This window comes from Euprymna scolopes, chromosome 29 (assembly GCF_053919585.1).
Source record: "Euprymna scolopes isolate OS-2025 chromosome 29, ASM5391958v1, whole genome shotgun sequence".
Lineage (NCBI taxonomy): Eukaryota > Metazoa > Mollusca > Cephalopoda > Sepiida > Sepiolidae > Euprymna > Euprymna scolopes.
In genome coordinates, this window is record NC_136510.1 from 29,198,711 (window position 1) to 29,211,635 (window position 12,925).

The 12,925-nt window shown below is 29.5% G+C and overlaps 1 protein-coding gene across 50 annotated transcripts in view; it reads right to left on the minus strand.

Moving 5' to 3' along the window:
* The window catches only part of LOC145252565 (rho GTPase-activating protein 190-like), a 793,870-nt gene that overhangs the window by 154,679 nt on the left and 626,266 nt on the right, over positions 1-12,925 (minus strand). The gene's annotated exons all lie outside the window — the stretch shown is intronic.

Consider the following 12,925-nt stretch of genomic DNA (forward strand, 5'->3'; position numbering starts at 1 on the left):
GCAAGTAAACGGGTTATTTAACATTCATTTGATGATTTTCTCGCTCTTGTATTTTTCGATCTTACATACATTACCTATCCATCAAATGAACTTGACTCTTGGCAAAATAATATGTATCTAACTGACACCATATTTTAATATTAGTAACCTATATAAAGCGAAGAACTTCATTCCAGAATATGAGAATTTTCAGAGCTTAGCCAATTAGAATAGATGGACTTTGGTGAGGGAGCTTTTATTATTTATGAATTGGAAAGTGAAAAAATTATATTACCAGTTATGGTTGGTGCAATCACAGAATCTGTGCAATGTGTAGAATTCGTGCCAGTGACAACTAGTAGTAGTGATAGGACTAAATATTTAGAAAGAAAAATAGGGACTTCCTCCTCTGAAGATGTCGCGATTGTGATGGTGTTGCTTGTTGGATGCAACGTAGCATTTTATTATCACAACTGAAGGTGTCTAAAATGGTGTTCGAAAGCTACATAAGATAATGGCTATTAGCCAAGATGTATTGAATTTGTATGTGGCATCTGTTGTTGCAAACCTACAATACTTTGGTCCAGAGGGGAATTTCTGCAGTCATTTTATTATATATGGAGATTAAAATATTACTTGATAATTTTTTTCTAATGTTTGATGTAGATATGTTTTTGTTTTTTTATCTGATATATAAGTATATCAAAAAGTTTTTATTCAAAACTGCGATTTTCACCTATGCCCTAACTGTATAAGCACACATTTTTATTGTTAAACTATTAGAAAGTTAAAGATTTGTGAAATTTGCATAGATTTACATAAAAAAAATGATCAGCAACTTGATAGGCATATTTTTTGAGTAGAACTTATAAACATATTGGGGGGGGGGTCTATATAAAAATGAATAGATCCATGTGAAATTTGTTCATTTAATAGAGAAAATCTTAATTAAAATACTTATTGGGAAATGCTTGGTTCCTATCGCCAATCAACTTAATTAAAATAAAAAAAAATTTTAAATGAGAAAAATCTTTATAATGTAAGTACCCATCATGGAACAAAAATGTCATATTCCAAAAATTATGCAAATTGATTCAGTTATAACATATTTCAGTGATTTTAATAGTAAATTGTAGCCATTACAAGGTTGATTTTGATCCTGGTGATTAGAATTAAATCATTTATTTATTAAACAATGTATAAAAATAGTCCTTGCTTGGTTTTCTTAGTAAAAAATATAATTTTTGGAATATGATATTTTCATTTCATGATGGGTATATGCATCATAAAGATTTGTCTGCATTTTTAGTTTTTAATTAGGTCGAATTTTGGACTTGCATAGTAACACTGATTTACAAATGAATAAATCAGTAGCTGTAATTACTTTTGTAGTTTTATTAAAGATTTTCATGAAAATACTCACATTTAAACATACAATGATATATTGTAAAAACACAAAATGGAACAATAACTTTAGAATCCAGGCAAGTTTCACAATATTATACAGTAGATCACCAGAGGAAAAATTATGATAGTTGTTATCAGATTAATATAGTTATTTTGTCATTTCTATATTTTAATTTTTGAGGACATTTTTCTTTTTTTTGTTTGTTTTTTATTTTTGAAAACTTCCCCCAGGAACAGGGGGGGGGGCAATTCAAGAAGTTCCTACAAAAATGTTAAAGTTTTGCATAACTCTTTAGTAAAAGCAGCAAAAACATCCTAAATTAACACAATAACATAAAATAAAGCATTAATTATCTGAACATCCATTGAATTAAATTTGTTAGGTTTTATAAAATAATTAGAATTTAAAAATAAATTACAACAGGCATTTTTTGTATTTTTTTCTAAAATAAGGAAAATGGTCATTATCTGAAATTGTATGAATTGAAAAAAAAAAAAAAAAAAAAAAAATTTTTTTTTAATATCTTTTTTTTTTTTAAATACAAAATTTAACTTTCACAATAAATAAATATAATTACAATTTTGAAATAGTTTTTAACAGTTTATTATTAGAACGTGTAACTTTTTTTTTCTTCGTGTTTGGAAAACAAACATTTTCTTTTTTACAAAATTTAAATTTTCGTAAGAATTTTTCAAATTGTTTTCCCCTGTTCCAAGTAGACATCTCCAAAAATAAAAACAAAAAACTGACCACAAAAAACTAAAACGCATAAAATGCACTTTTTTTTTTACAAACAAAATGTGCCATGTTAGCAGTTAATTGTAATCAGCACTAAAAAGTCTGCAAGAAGTCATCTGCCCATAAAACAAAGTAGCAAAAAGTTCATTTTATTTTACTACCAATAAGAAGAGTTATTGTTTCATATGAAGTGCTGAATAATAAGATATTTTTTAGTTCATAGGAAGTAAATTCTAAAATCCAAATGTTTTAGAGAAAGAAATCAACACAAAACATAAGTAGCATATAAGTGGCATAGTATTTAGTTAGCATAGCAAAAATAAACTTTATATAAGTGGCATAGTATTTAGTTAGCATAGCAAAAATAAACTTTCTATATCGGCAGTTTTGAACTGAGGATTGATCGGCATTAATTGGATTATGCAGATCGATATTCTGGCTGTTATATTTATAACGTTTCGGCCAATGTAACCGCCAGATTTCTTCAGGCACATATATTCAGACTTAGATATATTCACAGTAGTGTTGATTCTAAAGGATGCATGTGGAAAAAGTAGGTTACATTGGCTGAAACGTGAGTATAACAATGCTTAGAATTATAATCCAATCAAATTTTTTTTTTAATGCGAATAAACATTATACTGGTTTAACCAAAGATTCTATTTAATTTTTTTTTTTTATTATTATCTATTTCAGATTTTTAAAAAAGACAACAGACTTTTAACTAACGCAATACAAATGCTTTTGTCATAAAGTTATTTGAATTAAGTCATAAAAATCTCAAAGATATTACAAGTTAAACAAGAAAATAAATAAGAGATGTTTTGGTTCATATACATACAATAAAATATATATATATATATATATATATATATATATATATATATATATATTTACTTGAATTGTAAGAAAACAAGTCAAAAATATAAAAAGTTTTAAGGGAGACAATCCTAACGTAAGAGTTGTTTCCCTTGAGCAAATAAACAAACAAAATTTTAATTCGTCCATGGTTGTGCAGGATATTTTTTAAAAAAAAATGTAGAAACACTTTACAAGGCGCAAGATCTAAGGACAAAACAAAACAATCAGGAATTCTGGTAAAACTCGGGAACAAACATTTTTTTACAAACATACTGGGATCCATGCTAAGGGTCTAAAAGCAAACTGTCTATACAAGATAAACTATATATATATATATATATATATATATATATATATATAATAAAACAAAAACAATTACAACAAAATCTGTCAAATATGCAATTTTGGAAAGTAGAGTTTACTTTTAAGACTTTTCTAAAAAGTTTGCTTTAATCTCATTTTTTATATTTGAGTAGATTTTATTAAATCTATGAAAAATAAGCTGATTAACACAGAAACATGTTAAGGGGTCTGATATTTCAATTTGCACACTCAATTCCTCATCATACAAGAGTATGCGAATCGAAATATCGGGCAAATAAACACGTTGAACAGGTTTCTGTCATGATATATATATTTTATTTTCATCCTTAACTCGTATTTCATTTTTTGTTGGAAATATAACTTCCTTTGTTTAAAAATTTATATACATTATTATTAACAAATCGATGAAACTCGGGTACAATATAATGCATTTTTAAATAGAATACTTCATACTAGCTCTTGTAGAGCTTATGACCGGGCACTTTTATTTATAAACTAATTTGTGAGACATGCTATATATTGTGAGAAATTTCATTTACATTCGCTATTTCTTTTTGTTGAGCCATCGACGCAGTTTGGTGGTCGGCTGTCATTGGTTAATTTTGAATGTGTCAGGTGATTTGCTTGGCGCGCTTTTTGTATCATGCTTTTATTTCAGTCAGTCCACACAGAGATTCGGCAACGGGATGGACTCATTACCAGCAGTTCCCATGAAAGAAGGGAGCTACATCAATTTCTTCATGCTGTCTCACCAAACTGTTGGTGAACAAAGGATCACATCTCTACAAGCAGAGACAATTTTATATTGCTAAAATTATCCTGATTACAGGATGACATTCAAGAACAGTTCTTCATGTTTTATTTATCAATATCGGATCTGATCTCAATTCGGCTAGAGTCTGAAGTGACTCGCATTATACCTAATTATAGGCGCCAACATTCCCGCCAAGTCTACATGAACAAACATGGATTGTTTCGAGGAACAATTAACACTCTGACAATAGGAGTTCATACTACTGGCTCTATGCAATAGAGGCAAAACTGGCCACCGTTTTGCAAATGGACAATACCAGACGCAATAAATTTTCATTGCTGTTACATTTGAATAAATTTTGAGTTTGAAAGGTATGGCTTTTGTATTTGCAGATTCTTTTACCTCGACAAGGAGTAAATTGGGATGTGAGAAATAATTTCTTACAATATATATAATAATAAAAAAAAGGTCCAATATGTTCCAATACATCATAAGATAAAATAATTAATACATTTTTTAAAATTTTTCTTATCAATAATTCCAGAGATTATGTTTCTTGTGGTACAATACAAACAGATTTATCTCCCTTTGCATCTTGTTTGATTTATAATTAAGCAATTAAAAATTCAACTTGGAGATTTTTTTTCTTTTGCCAAAAATTAATGGTTTTATGCAATCATACGTGGCTTTGAAATAATACTGAGCTGTATATATTTTTTTAAATATTCCTCTAATGACGACGTTAATGAGATGAAGTGTTAAAGATTGTAAAAAGAATAAAAAGGTGCTTATTTAGGATTACATTTATTAAAAAAAAAAACAAAAAAAAAACAGAAAAATCTTCATAATGTACGTACTCGTCACGGAACGAAGATGTCATATTCCAAAAATCAAAAATTGATCAAGTAGTTTTTTTTTTTAACTAAGAAATAAAAATTTGATTTACTATTTAACTAAGAAATAAAAATTTGATTTACTATTTAATAGTAAATGTACTTATTATAAGGCTGAATTTGATTTTGATAATTCGAATTGAATTTTCTCTCTCTTATATATACATCATGACCGATCAAATCTGTCTCGCTTCGTCATAAAATCTGATTTCCTTAGTTAAAAAAAAAAAAAAAAAATCTTGATCAATTTACATGATTTTTGGAATACGACATCTTCATTCTGTGACAAATACGTATATCAAATACTTTCCAGTATTTTTGTTTTTAAATAATTCTAAATAGGCATCGAACAAAATGTAATTTTTATGTGATGCAATGATGGATAGCAATGCAAATGTTGCTTAGAAACTGAACATGCAGTTGCTCCTAAAAGAGTGTTTTTTTTTTTTTTTAAATTTATATCAACATTAGTTTGATCGATCGTCCATCAATACTTGCGGTTTCGAAAAAACACTGTCAAAACATGGTGAATAATCACTTTCTGACCATCAGCTGAGATTCTAGATTTCCATTAGTTCCGTGAAACCAATGGGCGATCAAACTAATATATAGTATTATTTTAAGGTAAAAAATATGCACTTACATAAATGAACACCCTGATCATCTGATATAAAACAAACAACTTCTGGCATTGTAATAGCAATGGACTATGAAGATGTTGGTGTATTTTTGTTTAGATAAAATAGAAAGTGGACTTTGGGTTTAATTTCAACAGCCTGGTAACTATCATTTTCTTTATTTTGTTCTTTAGTCCTCACATACCATTAGCAATATTTTTGGCAAAGGAGGAAGAATTGCTTTTTTCTGTATCAGAATATATCCATCTAATCCTTATTGTTTGTTAGTATTTGACCGTAAAGTGATATTTTTTGTAGCTTCTTTTATCCAGTGGCTTCATGCCTTGTCCAAAGCAAAATAGTCTTAAAAACAAGTTTTATTTTTTTTAAGCAAAAATATGAGAATTTTTCAATTTATTTCTATTTTCCTGTTTTTTAGACTTTTGTACGAATTTAAGGAAAAGTGATACATCCAAATCTTGTTTCATTTATAATAGGAATTCTAGGTTAAAACGGCTTTGAAACAATTGAAATTGCCTAAAAGAAATAAACAATCACATACACATATATAAGAAACTTTTTTTGCGAAGTAATACATTTTTTTTTTTTTTTACTGATGTTCATACTCTGATGAAAAGCGCATATCTTTGAAACTCCATGGATTAATGATTTTTCATGATTATAATTCCTGATTTAAATTTGATGAATCAAGAAATATTGTTTATTCAATTTTATTTTTCTCATTTAATTTAATTGCTTTATATAGTATATTGAGCTTTTTATTATCTTGAGAGGTTCCAATTTTAATATATATATATATATATATATATATATATATATATATGTATAATATGTTTATGGTTTACAAAATCAAGCTATACAGACAAAGAGACACCGACAAACAAAGGAAAATTTCAACAACAAAAAAATCTGCCAGAAATACATTTGAGGCATGCAGGAGATTAAAATATTTAATGTAAAAATTACATTAAAAATTATAAATATTTATAGATACAAAATTTCAAAATGACATTAAACAATGGAAAACATTCTGCAAAAATATTCATAAACTTCAGATCAAATTTCTTTTATCAGAGAAAAATATGCCTAATGATCAGTTAAATTCAAAAGTTAAAAGGTTGGCGACGTTGAAATACCATTATTAGCCAACATAAGTCAATAAAGAAAAAAAAAAAAAAAGTTAAAATTAACATGCAAAGATACTTCATTGATAAGATGTTATTAACCCGGCTGTTAATTTTTTAATGCCTACTTTTTACTATTACAAACAACTGCAAGTTGCAGTGCAACAATGGTGTCTCCAAGGACTATGGAATTCTTCTTTGCCCTAACTGCATTAATCAATGAATGTTTGCATTGTTCCTATTTACAATGCCTCCCCACTGGACAGAGTTAGACACCAGGGTCGTTTTTTAACGTGGAGAAAAGGAACAAAAATAAAAATTGTCTCAGTCGTGAAGGATTTCTCCTCCACTGACAGAGAACAAGACATTGAAGTGGAGCATCTGAAGAACAGATACTACACTGTGATCTTGTCCCGAAGGCCAAGAAAAAAAAATTTTGTTTGTATTGTTTGTTGATAAAAAAATTTTTTTCAAAGACCCTAGACTTAATTTTATGCGATGTGAAAAAATTCACACCATCATAGGCAATGTGTGTAAAAAAATAGTATCGTAGCCCAAAGTTAAGGATTTAAAAAAAAAAAAAAAATATGAAGAAATATTATGTAAACAATAATATAAATTTAAATGGCTGTAAACAGTTTAAAAAAAAAAAAAAAAAAAAAAAAAAGTCCTATTACCTACATAAAGACAGGTTGGTTGGTTGGTTGTTTTACAGCATATCAACCGTTTTCGGGTTATTTAATGTCGAATCCATAGATTTTGAAGAACAATTTTTTTAATAGAATATACTTGTTTTCACGTCTGTTTCTATTTAACCCATAGTTGGGACCCTAACAGGTACTACCACTCCGGGTCAGAGTGGACTTGGGAGCAATGGTAATTAAAGGGTAGCTCCACATTCCCCAAAGCCCACAAGCTGAGGCCTCACCACTGGATATAGTTTAAGGTCATATCCAGGACCCCCATTGAGGGACTTTTACCCTCTGCAGGGGGGCAGTCGGCGTATTCTAATGCTCCACCGACAGGGCCATAAAGACAGGTAGATATTAGTGTTGGGATGGTTAATCGGAATCAGAAATATTGGAAAACATTGTACCTATTTTCTGAGGCCAAAAACGATTCTTTTAAACGTCTTTTTTTAATTTGATTTTGTTAAAAAGCAAAATCTTCCATGGTTAATAGTCATAATAAAATAATATTTGATTTTAAACTATTAGTAAAACTAAAATCTATAGATCACTCCTTTAAATTATTGTGTTTTCATGCTTGAGAAAATATTTCACATTCAATGTGTTTTTACATTGGTAATATATAATTACATTAATTACATTGATAATAGCGGAAAAAAAACTAACTACTTCATAGTTAAATATTTAGCGATTACTAAATAATCGGAATCAGGAAAAATATTGGAATCGTCTAACCACAAATAGATATCAATGTGAGAATATTACTCAGAATTGGAATCAGAAAGATCAGAACTTTTTGGGGTATTAGAATCGGAAAAAAATTGAACCTATTTTCCAATTACAAAAGTAATTTTCCTTTTTATTTAAAACTTAATTGATGGGACTAATGATAGATACTTATTGATTTTTATGGGCAAAACAAAACTTTATAGATCATAATAACGAATTTCAATAAAAATGGCACATGTAAAATTTGCACAAACAGATAAATAGAAAAAAAAAAAAAAAAAATGGCACATGTGGAAAATATAGATGAAAATGCCATGATGAATTTATCAAAATCTTGAATTCACTAAATAAAGGGAAAACGTTAAGAAGCTGGCCAAATTAAAAGAAATATATCATATCTACATTTAAAAGCAGATAAGGACTCTGCTAAATGAATCTCCCCCCCCCCCCCAAAAAAAATAATTATGAAATTCTACGTTTTTAGGTGATTTTGGAATCAGAAACTGGAATTTAGAACAGATTCAGTAATCACAGTTCTGAATTTTTAAAAAGAGAGATGATTGTATTATTTGGATTAACCGAACTAATGTTCTCATCTGGAGTATTATTTGCACAACGTTTTGGTAGATGCAACCGTCAACCTTCCTCAGGTGTATCATTCGCCATGTTTGGTAAAGGATCTGGAGATTTATGTAGAGCTAAACTCCTCCTGTCATATATTGTTTAATTTTTTGGAATCTTATGAGATGAGGCTTAATAATTTGTGTATTTATTTTTCTGTGACACAATGGATAAAGGCGTTGACTCTACAGTTCCAGGTGCACATTGTCTGAAGATAGCAGTTTTGACCCTACTCAAAGCAGCCCAGAAGCTTGGTGATACAACAACTATGGAAGGTAGTAACTGACTGAGGATAAAGATACAAAACTCCGCATTTACAATCCTGTTGTGGTTAGCCACCTGAAGAAGGCCAGAGGATGAGTTGGCTGAAATGTGGTGAAACAACAATAACTATGAAGATAACAATCCACAAGAAAAAAAAAAAATGAATACCCTTCTCTTTTCTTTACCGAACATGGTTACTTTACTTATACATCTGAAGAAGGTTGGAGGTTACACCGGTCGAAATGATGCCAATGATGAGTACTTTCAAACTATTGTTAATGCCGGCAGGCACACAATTTAGTTGGTTGTTTTTGTTTTATGGCATATCAACCCTTTTCAGGTTATTTAATGCCGAATCCAGTGATTTTGAAGAACAATTTTTTAATAGAATATATTTGTTTTTTCAAGTCGGTTTTTATTTAACCCATAGTTGGGACCCTAACAGGTACTACCACTCCGGGTCAGAGTGGACCTGGGAGCAATGGCAATTAAAGGGTGGCTCCACACTCCCGAAAGCCCTCAAGCTGGGGCCTCACCATCGAATATAGTTTAAGGTCATATCCAGAACCCACACAATTTGGATTAGATAGAATATTTTGGTATTTTTTTTTTTTTATAAGAATTGATTATTCAGACTGATAGTTTCATCTTGGTTGTCATTCTCACAATTTTTTAGCTGATGTCTCAACGAGATCAGTTTTAAAACTCCCAACAGTCGTACAGTAGAACCCCAGGATACAGCATTAATCACTTCCGGGGTTTGGATTGAAATGTGAAATAGTTGTATGGCGGAGTCTAAGCAAAATTGTATACAGTACATATTACAAATTAGTAACAAAATACAGTACAGTATATAACACACATGTATATAATCAAATAAGATTATAAATAACACCATAAGGTGGGTCAAATATCGTAACCAGGGGCTGGAAAAAAATTGTATTCTACATCGTAATCTGAAAAAAACATATCCCAGGATTCTACTGTCATAGAACTCTCCACATGGGACAGTAATATAATAATTTATGACGTTGCTTCAGAATTATTTAAAAGATTCAATACTTACTACAGGTGATAATACCTAAGAATAATTTAACACTTCTACCTGGACATGGCTGATGAAACGAGAACAATCCATCCAGGTGGATTACATGGAGTGTTCAGTTCAAAAATCAAGTATAGGTTCCCTGAGTTCAATATAAAGAATCTCAAGTCCGGAAAGATATACCTGAAAAAAGTTTAGAAGTTATACTGGTCGAAACGTTATGAAAATACCATCAAGATGAAAATAATAATCTGACTAATCCCAAGTTTTCAGTGAGTGTCATTAACCAATTAGTCACTGTCAACCACATTTTTAAAAGTCCTTATGAATTATGTGCAATGTATCTGGAATCATACTGGCACTCTATAAATTGTAGAGCTTTTACAAAGGAAAAATGCAAAATCGTTGTAGATGGTTAAGAAGAGCTGTTTTTAATGCTATACAGCAGACCATAAACCACTATCACCCCCCCCCCAGTTCATGAGCGTTTATGAATTACGCTGAAAGTAGCCACAATCATACTGGCACTCTGTAAATTATAGGGCTTTTATGAAAGAAAGGTGTGTTGTGAATGTTTGGAAAAAGCTTTTCTAGTGTTATCCAGTGAACAAAGGTTTAGTTTTTCTAATAGCATTTTCTCAATTATTCCTCTGTCATTTGGAATTCATATCAGTGTAATAAAGCCACCTTTATGCAGACAAAAGGATTTTCATGGATATTGTTCAAAGACTTAATACTTTAACATTATTTAACCAAATATTTTTCATGTGCTCTTTTTTTTGTTCTGCCTTTCATTATTTTTCATAAAATTTTAGTAAAAGCATCACCTTGCACATTAACTTTGATCATGTTTTTTTAATTTGTAAATTAATCAAACATTTTTCTCTGATAAAAGTTTATAGAAATATTTTTTAAATGTTGGCATTATTTATATGTGATAAATATATATATATGAAGGCAAAACTAAAAATAAATTTTGAAAAAAAACGTAAACAGAAAACATTATAACCAAAATCAATGATAGTAGCATAGCAAATGGACAGAGGATGACAGTGTGGCTGGTGGTGATAGTATGAGTGAGGGTGAAAAAGAGAGTGATAGCAAGAGGAGGAGGAGAAGGTCACAGAAGAGGAGGATGAAACAAAAGAACAAACATCTAAAAAAAAAAAAAAAAAAAAAAAGTGAGTGAAATCTGTAGTTGAGAGTAAGGTTTACTGGATTGGTATTGTCAGTTAACCTTAACCTCTAACTTCAATATCACAGGGTCACGAGACTGAGAGGAAAGGTGGGTGTGGGTGTGTATGTGAGGGGGAGGGGGAGACAGACAAATGAAGCGATGATGATTGGGAAAAGAAAAAAACGGTAAAAGGTGTATTTTTTGTGATAAGTGAAGAGATACAATGTAAGGTTAGACATCTACATGTGAACACTGAGCAGAACTGGATCCAATAAGCAGCCGTCTGACAAAATGGTATACACACATCACAGGGTTTGCATGTATGTGCAATTTATGTGTGGGTACAGGTGCCTGAAATACACATAACGGATACAAAACCGTCTTTATGTATGTGTGTGTGTGTGTGTGTGTGTGTGTGAATGTGTGTACAATTTTTATGTTCATGTATAACTATCTCAAAGTGAGTGAATGAATGCGTAAATGTTAGTTTGCTCAAGTGCAAGCATATAGATATTTTTTTGTTTTAAGATTACAAATAATCAATGTAATATGTTAAAATAATAATTTTCTAGTCCATAGCTATCTATGTTTGTACAACTAGGTTCTTGTCCAGAATACCCCTATATTAAAAGCAAAAACAAAACTTAAGTAAAAACTATAATGTACATATCCATCATGAAATTAAAATACCATATTCCAAAAACCATGTAAATTGATCAAGTAGTTTTATATTTAAATAAAAAAAAAAATCAAAATCAAATCTTATGTGCATCCAAGGAGTGAATGTTTTGCCTATCATTTTGAAAAAGAGAAACATCTATAAAAAAAAAAATAAAAATAAAAAAAAATAGGGCGATAACTCAACAAGTCATACTAGATTTATGTTGTAATGCCATGAATTCCAAGTAATTGCTTAAAAATGATTTTCTTTATAAAAATAAAACTTAATCACTTCAGGGAAGTTTTGGAACATTTTTGTTTCATCACAGTATGTACATTATACAGATTTTTTTATTTTTGTTTTTTAATATAGGGAAAATTTTTGACAAGAATCCTTTTTTATAGATAGTCTTTGTGATTGAAACTGCTAAACCAAGTTATATCACGGGAGTAATGTCAGTCATATTGCATTTTCACTGTATCTGGTGGGTTCTGTCAATAATGTGATTGTGTATTGTGTACATTGTTGAGTGTTGCATTTCCTTGTTTGGATCGTCAAATAAATAATAAAATGCAACACTCAACAAACTTAAGGTACACAATACAAAATCAATATGACTGACGATAATAATAAATCAAGGGGAGTAACTTGTTTAAACAAGATTTTCGGTTTTTGTCCAGAATTCGCCCAATATTAAAAAGCATAGCAAAAAAAAAAAAAAAAAAAAAAAAAAAAAATTTTGTATGAACGTACCTGTCATAAATCAAAAAAATATTTTTTAAAAATCACACAAATTGATCAAGTAGTTTTATTTTTAAATAAGAAAATCAAATTTTATGATAAAACTAAAGAATCTTGGCTGCCATTTTGAAAACAATCTAATTAAAAAAAAAAAAAAAAAGGGGGAAATAACATAATTCAAACTTGCAAGATTTATTGTAATGCCTACGAATTCCTCTTAATCACTTAAAAATGATTTTCTTTATAAAATAAAATAAAAATCAAACTCCTTGATCAATT